General features: G+C 31.3%; 1 protein-coding gene across 1 annotated transcript in view; it reads right to left on the minus strand.

Moving 5' to 3' along the window:
- Positions 1-11,271, minus strand: part of LOC143083515 (uncharacterized) — a 344,761-nt gene that overhangs the window by 52,533 nt on the left and 280,957 nt on the right. The gene's annotated exons all lie outside the window — the stretch shown is intronic.

The raw sequence follows: 11,271 nt of genomic DNA on the forward strand, positions 1-11,271 counted from the left end.
AGAAGATTTTTGTAAAAGTTAACGACGACGACGGACGACGGACGCCAAGTGATGAGAAAAGCTCACTTGGCCTTTTTGGCCAGGTGAGCTAAAAATGAAAAACGTTTCTAGTATTAAAAAATTTCTGCCAGTGATTTATCCATACAAAATTTCAAGAAGGAAAGTGCCATGTGTATGTAATCTTCAAAATAAAGCAAAAAAAAGTGTGTGTCACCAACCTTTCAAAAAAGTTATGAGTAATTTTCAGGTTTTTTTTCTCGTTTGTTTTGAAGAAAAGAGTTGTCTTTCTTTAGAACATTGCATCTGACGTCATAGAACAAACTTTTCTTGCTGGCCCACTATTTGAAAAAAATCGCAAATTGGACTTTTGAAACTCACATTTAAATTTCCAAGAATAGCAAATATATTCACCTACTTTATCATCCGGTAATACAAGAGATTAAATGCATGTACAAATGTATCAGTATCAGATCTTATGATGCTGTTGCCGCATAATATTTACCTTCAGAAACACCATCCGTTGGAATGAAAAATTGTTTGAAATAACCTTTCACGCCGCTTTTGTTATGAAAATCTGATTTTGTCCTCTGTCCCTCATTAGAATAATTATTGAAAATACAAAAAATGAAAGATGGCACTGGCTAACTTACAGAGTTTTTGACTATATCAGACTAGAAGTGTGTTTTTTTTCCGTGTCAATTTTAGAAGTCTGCCATAATGAACTTATTTGCTACTGTTGACAGATGGACACACAAAATCATGAACGAACATCTTTATACCATTATTTCTCCTGACTCAGACAAACTTAATTATTGCATCAAGTTCGTGATTCATTATTTCTGAATATTTAACAGTCAGGGGACTTACTTAAATGAGTGATTTTCTAAATCATTGATTAAAGTAACATTATTTCCATAAAGATTGGAAGTAAGAGTTGTCTTTCTTTAATAATCACCTATTTAAGTAGTACAAATTAATCACTAAAAGAAGTGATTTAATTTTATTATAGCTTTAAATATAGAATACTAATGATCCAGGGACTAATTATGTTTCTAAAATTATCAGAACCAACATCTGTTTTGTCTAGGATGACCAGGTCATTTCAGGTGATGACCTTGTACTGAATCTAAGATAATGATATTAAGATCACTTGTTTAAGTATCATACCTCAATTTCCTTCCCAAAAATCACTTATTTAAGTATCATTATTTTAATAACCCCCACTAATTTCAACTGTCCCCTAACAGTGAATTTTTTATCACTGAACTGAACTGAACTGAATTTTATTACATAATCTGAAAGATGAAACCTTGAACTTTACAGGAAAAATACTCCAACTGCTGGAAAAACAAGAATGTGTCCTCAGTACACGAATGCCCCACTCGCACTATCATTTTCCATGTTCAGTGGACCGTGAAATTGGGGTAAAAACTCTAATTTGGCATTAAAATTAGAAAGATCATATCATAGGGGACATGTGTACTAAGTTTGAAGTCGATTGGACTTAAACTTCATCAAAAACTACCTTGACCAAAAACTTTAACCTGAAGCGGGACAGACGGACGGACGAACGAACGGACAGACGGACGGACGAACGAACAGACGGACGGACGGACGCACAGACCAGAAAACATAATGCCCCTCTACTATCGTAGGTGGGGCATAAAAATCTGTTAAGAAAGTATCAGTTCATTATGTAAAGCCATTATTATAGCATTTTTTCAACTAAAATAGAATTTGCAGATAAATGATAGCATCAAAGGCATAAACCTTGCTACATAAAAGAAGAAAAAAGTTCATTTTTTCCAAGTTTAATGAAAAGATATTATTTAAACCTATGTCACAGTTTAAAATTTTGGTAAAACTTCAAAATCACAATTTGTGACAAAACTTCAAATTTGCTACTCAAATAAGTGATTTAAAAATCACTTATTTCAGTATTTAGTCCCCTGACTGTTTAAGATATAAGGAAATTAAAATTATAGTATAATATATGAATTAAAGTTTTTTATTCTAAAATGTTATAAATCTATCATAAAATACAATCCCTGTTATTACTATCTCAAGTGTTTTGAATAAACGAGACAGTAAATATAAAATACAAAAAAGTTTTTACGATACTGTTGTCAAGTCATTAAAGATTGCATATTTTGGCGTTAATATTGAGTCACTGATAAGGTCTTTGCATCGGAACTAAACACATTTATTCTAAAAACAGTTGTTGGCATGACACGGGTTATGTTCTTCTCATATATGTTATGATGGTATGATACTAAACCCCTAACGGGACGGATTGTGCCTGATGTTCATATGATGAAATCATAATCTTTCAGTCAGTTTAATTGAAGTCTGAAGCTGGCATGTCAGTTAACTGCTAGTAGTCTGTTGTTATTTATGTATTATTGTCATTTTGTTTATTTTCTTTGGTTACATCTTCTGACATCAGACTCGGATTTCTCTTGAACTGAATTTTAATGTGCGTATTGTGATGCGTTTACTTTACTACATTGGTTAGAGGTATAGGGGGAGGGTTGAGATCTCACAAACATGTTTAACCCCGCCGCATTTTTGCGCCTGTCCCAAGTCAGGAGCCTCTGGCCTTTGTTAGTCTTGTATTATTTTAATTTTAGTTTCTTGTGTACAATTTGGAAATTAGTATGGCGTTCATTATCACTGGACTAGTATATATTTGTTTAGGGGCCAGCTGAAGGACGCCTCAGGGTGCGGGAATTTCTCGCTACATTGAAGACCTGTTGGTGACCCTCTGCTGTTGTTTTTTATTTGGTCGGGTTGTTGTCTCTTTGACACATTCCCCATTTCCATTCTCAATTTCATTTAATTCAAAAATTATTTTAGAAATAATTTTCCGTTGAAAACTACAAAGTAAGATTTCTCCAACAGGATAAAATATTATAAATCTAAATTGCTCATTTTGGAAATTTAAACAAAGGTTGTTGCCAGTATTAAAAATCAAAATTTGTTTTCAATCTTTCCGGTCATAGTTGAAGCTAAATGAAAGGGAGAGATTTAATGTTGGATATTATTCTTGGAGCAATTCTTTTTGTCTTAAGTCAAATTTATAACTATTTTTAGTTTTTACCACCGACAATTTTGATTTTATTTCACATTCGCTGAGTATTAATTTTATTATTATGTTTTGCCTTACAGCTAATTTCCTAATGCATGTAGGGTAAAACTTTGGTTGGCCTCCTTGCTTTGTTTGTTTAAATGTTTATTCAAGCTTTGTAATTAAGATTGACATCTTCATATATAGGTATGTAAACCTGTATATATGATATTTAATATAGCATTAAACACATTTTTTCTAGAGGTTATTGATGTGTAAACCGGGGCGATTAACTCACAAACTGAATAAAAGTCCGAAGGACTTTTATGTTAAGTTTGTGAGTAAGAGCCCCGGTTTACATATCAATAACCTCTAGAAAAAATGTGTTTAATCCTTATAATTCTTCAGCCAAACATTTTTTTTGTTGATGGCTACTATATATATTTACCATCAAAAGCACAATGGCAAGTCGTAACTAAGGAGTACGCCGCCATCTTGACTTTCTAAAAACCATAAATGTCCGATAAATACAACGGAATCTTAAATGAAACAGCACCTACCTCAAAAACTTCATTTTAATTAAATTTTATCCGAATTTGAAGCGTACACGTAACAAAATAATCTTTACCTTGAAAATTTCCATTCGTATGACGTCGTGTTTTGCCAGGACGTAAATTCGCCAAATCATTCATGAAATTTCGCGGAATTTTATTAAATTTAATTTTTGTATATTTTCGAAGCTTTAGTGCAATAAATGTATTTCTTTTTTTTGTTATATATGCACTAGAATAGTCACAACTGTTATGCAATTGTTTTTTAATCTAAATTTGCTGAAAATCCCGGAATCACTGCAAGCTTGTGTATCGCGCATGAATAGATTACAAAAGTAGTTTCGGAAACATGATTTATCGAAGTGTAAACTTAGAGAAAAATTCTAATTGACCAATCCAATTCAAGTATTTATTGATATGCAAATCATTTAAGAATTATATTCAATTGGACATAAATCAAAAAATAATTAAACAAAATATACAAACAAAGAAAGCAAGCTAACCAAAGTGTTGATATACATAAATTAGGTAATTATCTTCAGTGAGATCAGGGGAAATGTTTGTCATTTCTCCTTTAGACAATTTGAAATGAAACAAATGACAAACAACAATGACCCTTTGTCATAATTTTATTTTTACTATAAGATTTTGTGAAATAAGCAGTATAAATAAATTTTAACTTCAGTGCAAGATCGGACATTATTTTACGAGAATCATCAAGACATTAGTTCCATGCATATGTTGCCAGTATATGTCAAAACATCTAGGAATAATTGTTTATCTGAATACTCAATTTTTGAAAATTGTGACATTAAATTAGAAGGATCATATCATAAGGAACATTGTGTATTAAGTTTTAAGTTGATAGGACTTCAATTTCATAAAAAACTGCCTTGACCAAAAACTTCAACCTAAAGCGGGACAGACGGAGGAACGGACGCACAGACCAGAAAACATAATGTTCATAAATGGTGCTGAAAAAGAAATTTCACCTATCTAATTACCATGTACACAATTGGAGAAAATGAAAGACAAAATCTACGCAAGTGAAAGATAAAAAAAGAAATGCCGATTGGCACAAATACAAGACAAATACGCATGTGAAATAATAAAAACAAGAATGTGTCCTCAGTACACGAATGCCCCACTCGCACTATAATTTTCTATGTTCAGTGGACCGTGAAATTGGGGTAAACCCTCTAATTTGGCATTGAAATTAAAAAGATCATATCATAGGGAATATGTATACTAAGTTTGAAGTCGATTGGACTTCAACTTCATCAAAAACTACCTTGACCAAAAACTTTAACCTGAAGCGGGACAGACGGACGAACGAAGGAACGGACGGACGAACGAACGGACGGACGGACGAACGGACGCACAGACCAGAAAACATAATGCCCCTCTACTATCGTAGGTGGGGCATAACAAGAATGTGTCCTCAGTACACGAATACCCCACTCGCACTATAATTTTCTATGTTCAGTGGTATCGTAGGTGGGGCATAAAAATGATATGCAGATATATGGCGAAAATGCAGAAAGTCGAGATCAAAATTTATATTTGATTATTTTTATTAGAACGAAGGTCAAATATAGTGTAGTATCTTTTGTGTCCATTTGTGTTAAATTTTACATAAGACTAGAACACACCCGTGAAATTGCTGGTCCCTGACTAAAATAAAGTATATAACTATGTGTAAGCCTTATTTTAGCCTGGATATTTAGTTATCTGATAAAGTCATGCTGATTAAAATAAGATGCACAGTTTTCTCTACTTTCAAAATCTTTCTGTTAGAAACCGTCGACCTGGAACTTATCAATTATTGGTAATATTAACTATTTGAAAAACAAAAGAGCCTGGAATGGAGTAATTTTTTATCAACAGCATTGTCCAATATTAATTATAAATAGTCAAATTCTTAGTTTTGCTGTTTTGCGTCATGCCGGCTAACAAATTGTAAACTGAACCTATACGCCTTATTTTAAGTCTAGATTTTTAGTATTCATATTATCATCTTTTAAAGTCATACTGATTAAAATACTACAATAGGAAACAATGTGATAGAATTTAGTATTGTCAACCTTGTGATTATGACCCTTGTATAAAAAGCTAATCCTAAACATACCGTTTGGTGGTGTGCCTGTCAGATGCAGAACGTACAGATAAGGTATAGGTAAAAGGTGAATATACTATTGGTATTGGTATTGGAACTTGTTAATTATTTACAATATTAATTATGTGGAAAACAAAAGGGTCTGGAGTGGTGTAACTTTTAATCAACACCATTGTCCTATATTAGCTTATATATAAAGTTGAATTCTTTGATTTGTCGTTTTTATACCATGCCGGTTGACAAATTGGACCTCATTATTTTAGTATTATAGATATCAGCATAACAAAAAATGAAACATCTGAGTGGATTGAGTCTCATAAACACATTTTATGAGAATTATTTTACTTGAAATTGATTTTGTTTTCTGTTGTTTTTTTTGGGAGGGGGGCTGCGATGATAGAACATTTTCCTAGAAAATACTTAAATAAATATATGTTTATAAGTTAATGAAATTATTTTTAATGCTGTAACGACAAATTATTCTTTAAAAGAGAAGCCTTTTAGGTCCCTTTCTGGAATGCTGCGTAAATTTAATTTTGACGTAAGGACTTATTGAAACCTCCTTGGAGACAGTTAACTTATGTATGGATTGTTCATTCTGCTTAAATACTTCAGTTACTCATTTCTGATAACATTTCTATCATAAATGAGTGAAAGTTACCCCATTATTTTTACTTATTGACCTGAAAAGTTAAAATCTTAAGGAAATTAGAGGTATAAATTGACCAAAAGAGACCTTATAAAGGAGACAATGAGGTCCATAAGTGGTATCTATCTTCCTAGAATCATCTTAAGTATCATATTCAACTGTGTGTTAAAAGGCAGATAAGATAAATATTTGATCATTTATTGGTCCACACTATATTTTATCTTGATGCGGCTTGGTTTGGATTTGTCGAAGAAATTTTGCTTGAATCGCTGTAGATGTCGTCTTTCATTATGCTAGATTTTTCTCAAACTATTGAACTCTGGTTATATGACAAAACTTAACAGAATTTCACTTGGGCTCGTTTGGATAGTAAAAAAAGTTATTGTAATCGACTAGCAATGGACTGTTGAGACTTGATATGTGTTTATACATTGTAGAATATTGTAAATAAATAAAACAAACACTAAACAATATTTTTTTTAGTGAGGTCTAAAAAAGGGGGGTCCATGCCCCAAATACCTGTGGATTTATCTAAAAAAAAATAGAGACTTTTACTAAGTTTGATCTATTACAGATTTTCATTGTGATTAAGTCACTAATACAAGTATGATATTTTCATGCCAGCATAATCATTTGTTGTTTACAAAGAGTCCTACACAACTTTAATTTGAATACAATCAAAAGTCAAGAACACCCTGGACCCAAAGCCAAAGGTGCACTTGAATGGGTCTATATATTTCATGTATTTGGTAGATTATTTATAAATGAATAACTTTATTTCTGAATTTTAAATTGTTTTTTTTAAACTGTGTAAGATAAATAATTGCTCTATCTAATAAGCATTGACCAGTTGACATTATTGTGGTCAAACAAATGACAAAAAAATATTCTGAATGATGAATCCAGATTTTCCCCATACGTGTCACTGTCAGGTAACCTGAGGATTCCCAAAACCGAAGTGGTTCGTCTGAAAAAGGTAGAATTTACAGAGTAGGTGACGGGTAACGGGTTTGTGGATAGAACAAACATCCTCACCTTCAAACTGGTAAAGTTCAACTACAACATTTGAAACTTTGAAACTTTGAAACTTTTTATTTCTCAAGACCCCATCAGGGGTATGTGAATATAAACAATAATAACAAACAATAACATATATACAAAATAATGAGATCATAGAATGACATGGTTACATATTCAATGGTATACATAAAGTACATGATTTAAGGAATTTGCAGTGGAAGGCAAATCTAATTTATAACAGACAGAACAATTTTACAAAATTTGGCAAGTTTGACAATTAAATTGTAGTCATCAGAACAAAAAAGTTCACAATATTTTATAGCATTTGGTTTTTTATACACATTACAGGGCAAAAGCCTTTTTCTTTCATTTGAAAAAAAAAGTACATTTAAATAGATAATGAAATTCATCACCAATTTCACATAAATTGCATAAATCACAAATGCGATCATCACGTTCAACACCCCAAAAACGACCTTGTTCTATTGGCAATTTATGGTTCATACATCTAAAATTACAATATGCCTTTCGCAGATCATATGGTAGATCAACAATATATCTTTCAAAATTATGAATGGTTTTGAAAATTCTATAATTTAAACATTTAGCTGAATCATAAACAGTAGTAACCCATGTTTGTTTGAACTGATCACAGAGACATTGTTTGACTGGATTTGATATGACTACATTTTTTGGTACACTCTGTGACAGCCAGTACTCTGAGAGACCACAATTATTAAGGGTTTTTTTCAATACAAACAATCCATTTAGAATGGAAAAAATTCTTGATATGCATGTTATATAATAACTCGTACAAAGTAGCAGCAATTTTATCTTGCTTATTACAAATAATTCTTTTCCAGAATGCAACCATTCTACTTTTGATAAAAATATCAATAGGAAATCTTCCTAGTTCACCATACATGATACAATTTGGTGTACATTTCTTCAGACTTAGTATATATTTATAAAATTGCAGACAAAATGATTCTAGTATACTGTTATTAGTAGAACCCCAAATCTCACAACCATACATTAATATAGGTAAAACCATTACATCAAACATCTCAAGCTGTATATCAATAGGTAAATTTAGTTTTCTACTTTTTTTCATTATACTAAACATAGCCTTTCTAGCTTGACAAACTAATCGTTCTTTATTTTTACAAAATGAACCATTTGAAGCAAAAATTATTCCAAGATATGTAAAATCATCAACAATATCTATATTTTGACCATCATAAGTGAAAGCAAGGTTATTATTCAGTTCAAAAGTACGTTTTCTAAAAATTACTATCTAAGTCTTAGCAACATTGACTGGCAGCTTGCAATTCAGATTCAGACTCTGCTAGAATTACAGTGTCATCAGCATAAAGTAATAGATACAATCTAAAGTATACAGCAATTTCATCATTATCAAGAAAAATATGAGCAGCATTGTAAACATTTGACAAACCTTCATAAGAATGTGACAAAAATTCAACTAGATCATTTAAAAACAATGAAAATAGTACAGGAGACAAATTTTCTCCTTGGCGTACACCAACATTGCTAAAAAAGAAACTTGAGGTGTTACAACCTAATCGTACACAAGATTTGGCATTTTTATACATACTGTGAATAACTTTAAACATTTTACCATCAATACATTGTTGTAGTAACTTGTGCCATAATGCACATCTATCCACCGAGTCAAAGGCTTTCCGGTAGTCAACAAAAGCACAAAATAAAGGTTTGTTACATCGCAAGTAAAGATCAATCAGACAGTTCATATTAAAAATGTGATCAGTAGTACCATAATGCTTTCTAAAGCCTGCTTGCTCTTCGCAGAGAACATTAAAATTATCTAAATAACAATTAAGCCTATTATTCAGCACACATGTGAATAATTTACCAAAACAGCTAAGAACCGTAATGCCCCTGTAGTTATCAGGATTTGCAGGGTCTCCTTTACATTTATATATTGGTACAATAATACCTTCAGACTATGAGTCTGGTATACAACCAGATTCAAAAACAATATTAAACAAAGCAATAAAAACTGGTAACATTTTATCAGCAGAATGCTTCAAAAATTCATTAATAATCAAATCATTTCCACAGGCTTTATTATTTTTCAACCCTTTAATAGCCTGTCTCACCTCATTTTCTGAAATAGCTCTATTCACTTCAGTATTTAAACTAGTAATATTATCAACATCAATATTTTCAAATGTATCATCATTTTCATCTTGAGCAGAGTTCAATTTCTTAAAATGTTTATAAAAACAATCAAGAGACACTTTATTGACAATATTCTGTTTAGTCTGAGAGCTACATGCTCTGTTCAGTAAGTTCCAGTATGATTTACAATCATTTTGTCTAAGATTTTTTAACTTCTTAATAAAATTCTTATTATACAATCTATATTGATTACATAAAACCTTTTTGTACTCTTTACTACACACTGTTAAATTTGTCTTGCTTTCAGCAGTTTTAACTCTCCAGTTATAATTTTTTGCTCTATGATACAATTTGCGTTTTTCAGCACATTCTCTATTGAACCATGGTTTCTTAACCTTTCTTTTTTTTAAAGAATTATCAACCTTTCTAATGACCTTTTTTTCCAATAACAAATCACATTTTGAGGCAGCTTGTAAAATTAAAGAATTACATTCATCAACTATTGAATTAACAACAATATTATCTATCAGATCAGTATCTATTTCTTCAAGTTTAACAACAATTGAGTGAATAACAGCTTCATCAATACAATCATTAAATTCATGATATTTGTCATTTTCCCACTTACATTTAGTAACAACAGAGGAATCATCAATATCAACATTTATATTTTCAACAACAGGCATACATGTATCTTTACTTGACATTTCAATATAAATTGCATTATGCACATCACTAAGCATTGGATCATAAGGAAGAATTTCAAAATCTAAAATATTTGTAAACAATTCAGGAGACATAATACAGTAGTCAACAACAGTCGATTCTTTACAAGTAAGTGCCCCAATATTTTTATCTTTGAACAATCTGCCATTTGCAATCAATAAATTTAAGTCTTTGCATAACAATAATAATCTATTTCCATAATTATCTACAGATTTATCCAGACTAGAACGTTTTTAACAAATACCTAATGCATCTAAGTCTACAAAGTCAAAATTCTGCTTAATCTCCTTGTCAAGTTGAGCTGATTCACTAACATAGTGATTCATTTCAACAAAGTCATCTTTCTTTCCGGTATGCGCGTTAAAGTCGCCAAGAAGGCAGACTTTACAGTTTTTGTCGACTGCATACTTTAAAAGTTCAGTTTCTATAACATCGAAAATGTCAATAGAGCTATAGTCACTTCTCTCAGGTGGTATATAACATGCACCAAATAAAACAGGTTCATATAAAATATTATTAACAATAAACCACAATGCATTTTCACTAGAACATTCAAGAACTTCAATATTTGAATATAAAAACTCTTTAACAAAGACCACTATGCCACCAGATTTATGCTTTGCACCTTTTCTATTTAAAGGTGGTAATTTAACAAAATTTGAGAACTCAACCTCGTCTAGGTTGTCAAGCTTTGACTCACAAAAACACAATATATCATAATCTGCACATTTTTCTTCCAAATCTGGGAATTTTAATTTCGAAATGATACCACACACATTTAGAGAATATATTTTGATTGATCTTGGATTAACATCCTGATTTAAAACACTTTCATTGCTGGATTCATTACTTATTAATGTGACAGAACTATCTAAACTCGCATCCTCACGCACAAGCGAATTTCCATTTTTAGATAAATTTTCATTTTTGGATGAAACACTTAACAAACACGATTTGTTGAAACTTGAACTATATGACA

The sequence above is a fragment of the Mytilus galloprovincialis genome, chromosome 7 (assembly GCF_965363235.1).
Source record: "Mytilus galloprovincialis chromosome 7, xbMytGall1.hap1.1, whole genome shotgun sequence".
Lineage (NCBI taxonomy): Eukaryota > Metazoa > Mollusca > Bivalvia > Mytilida > Mytilidae > Mytilus > Mytilus galloprovincialis.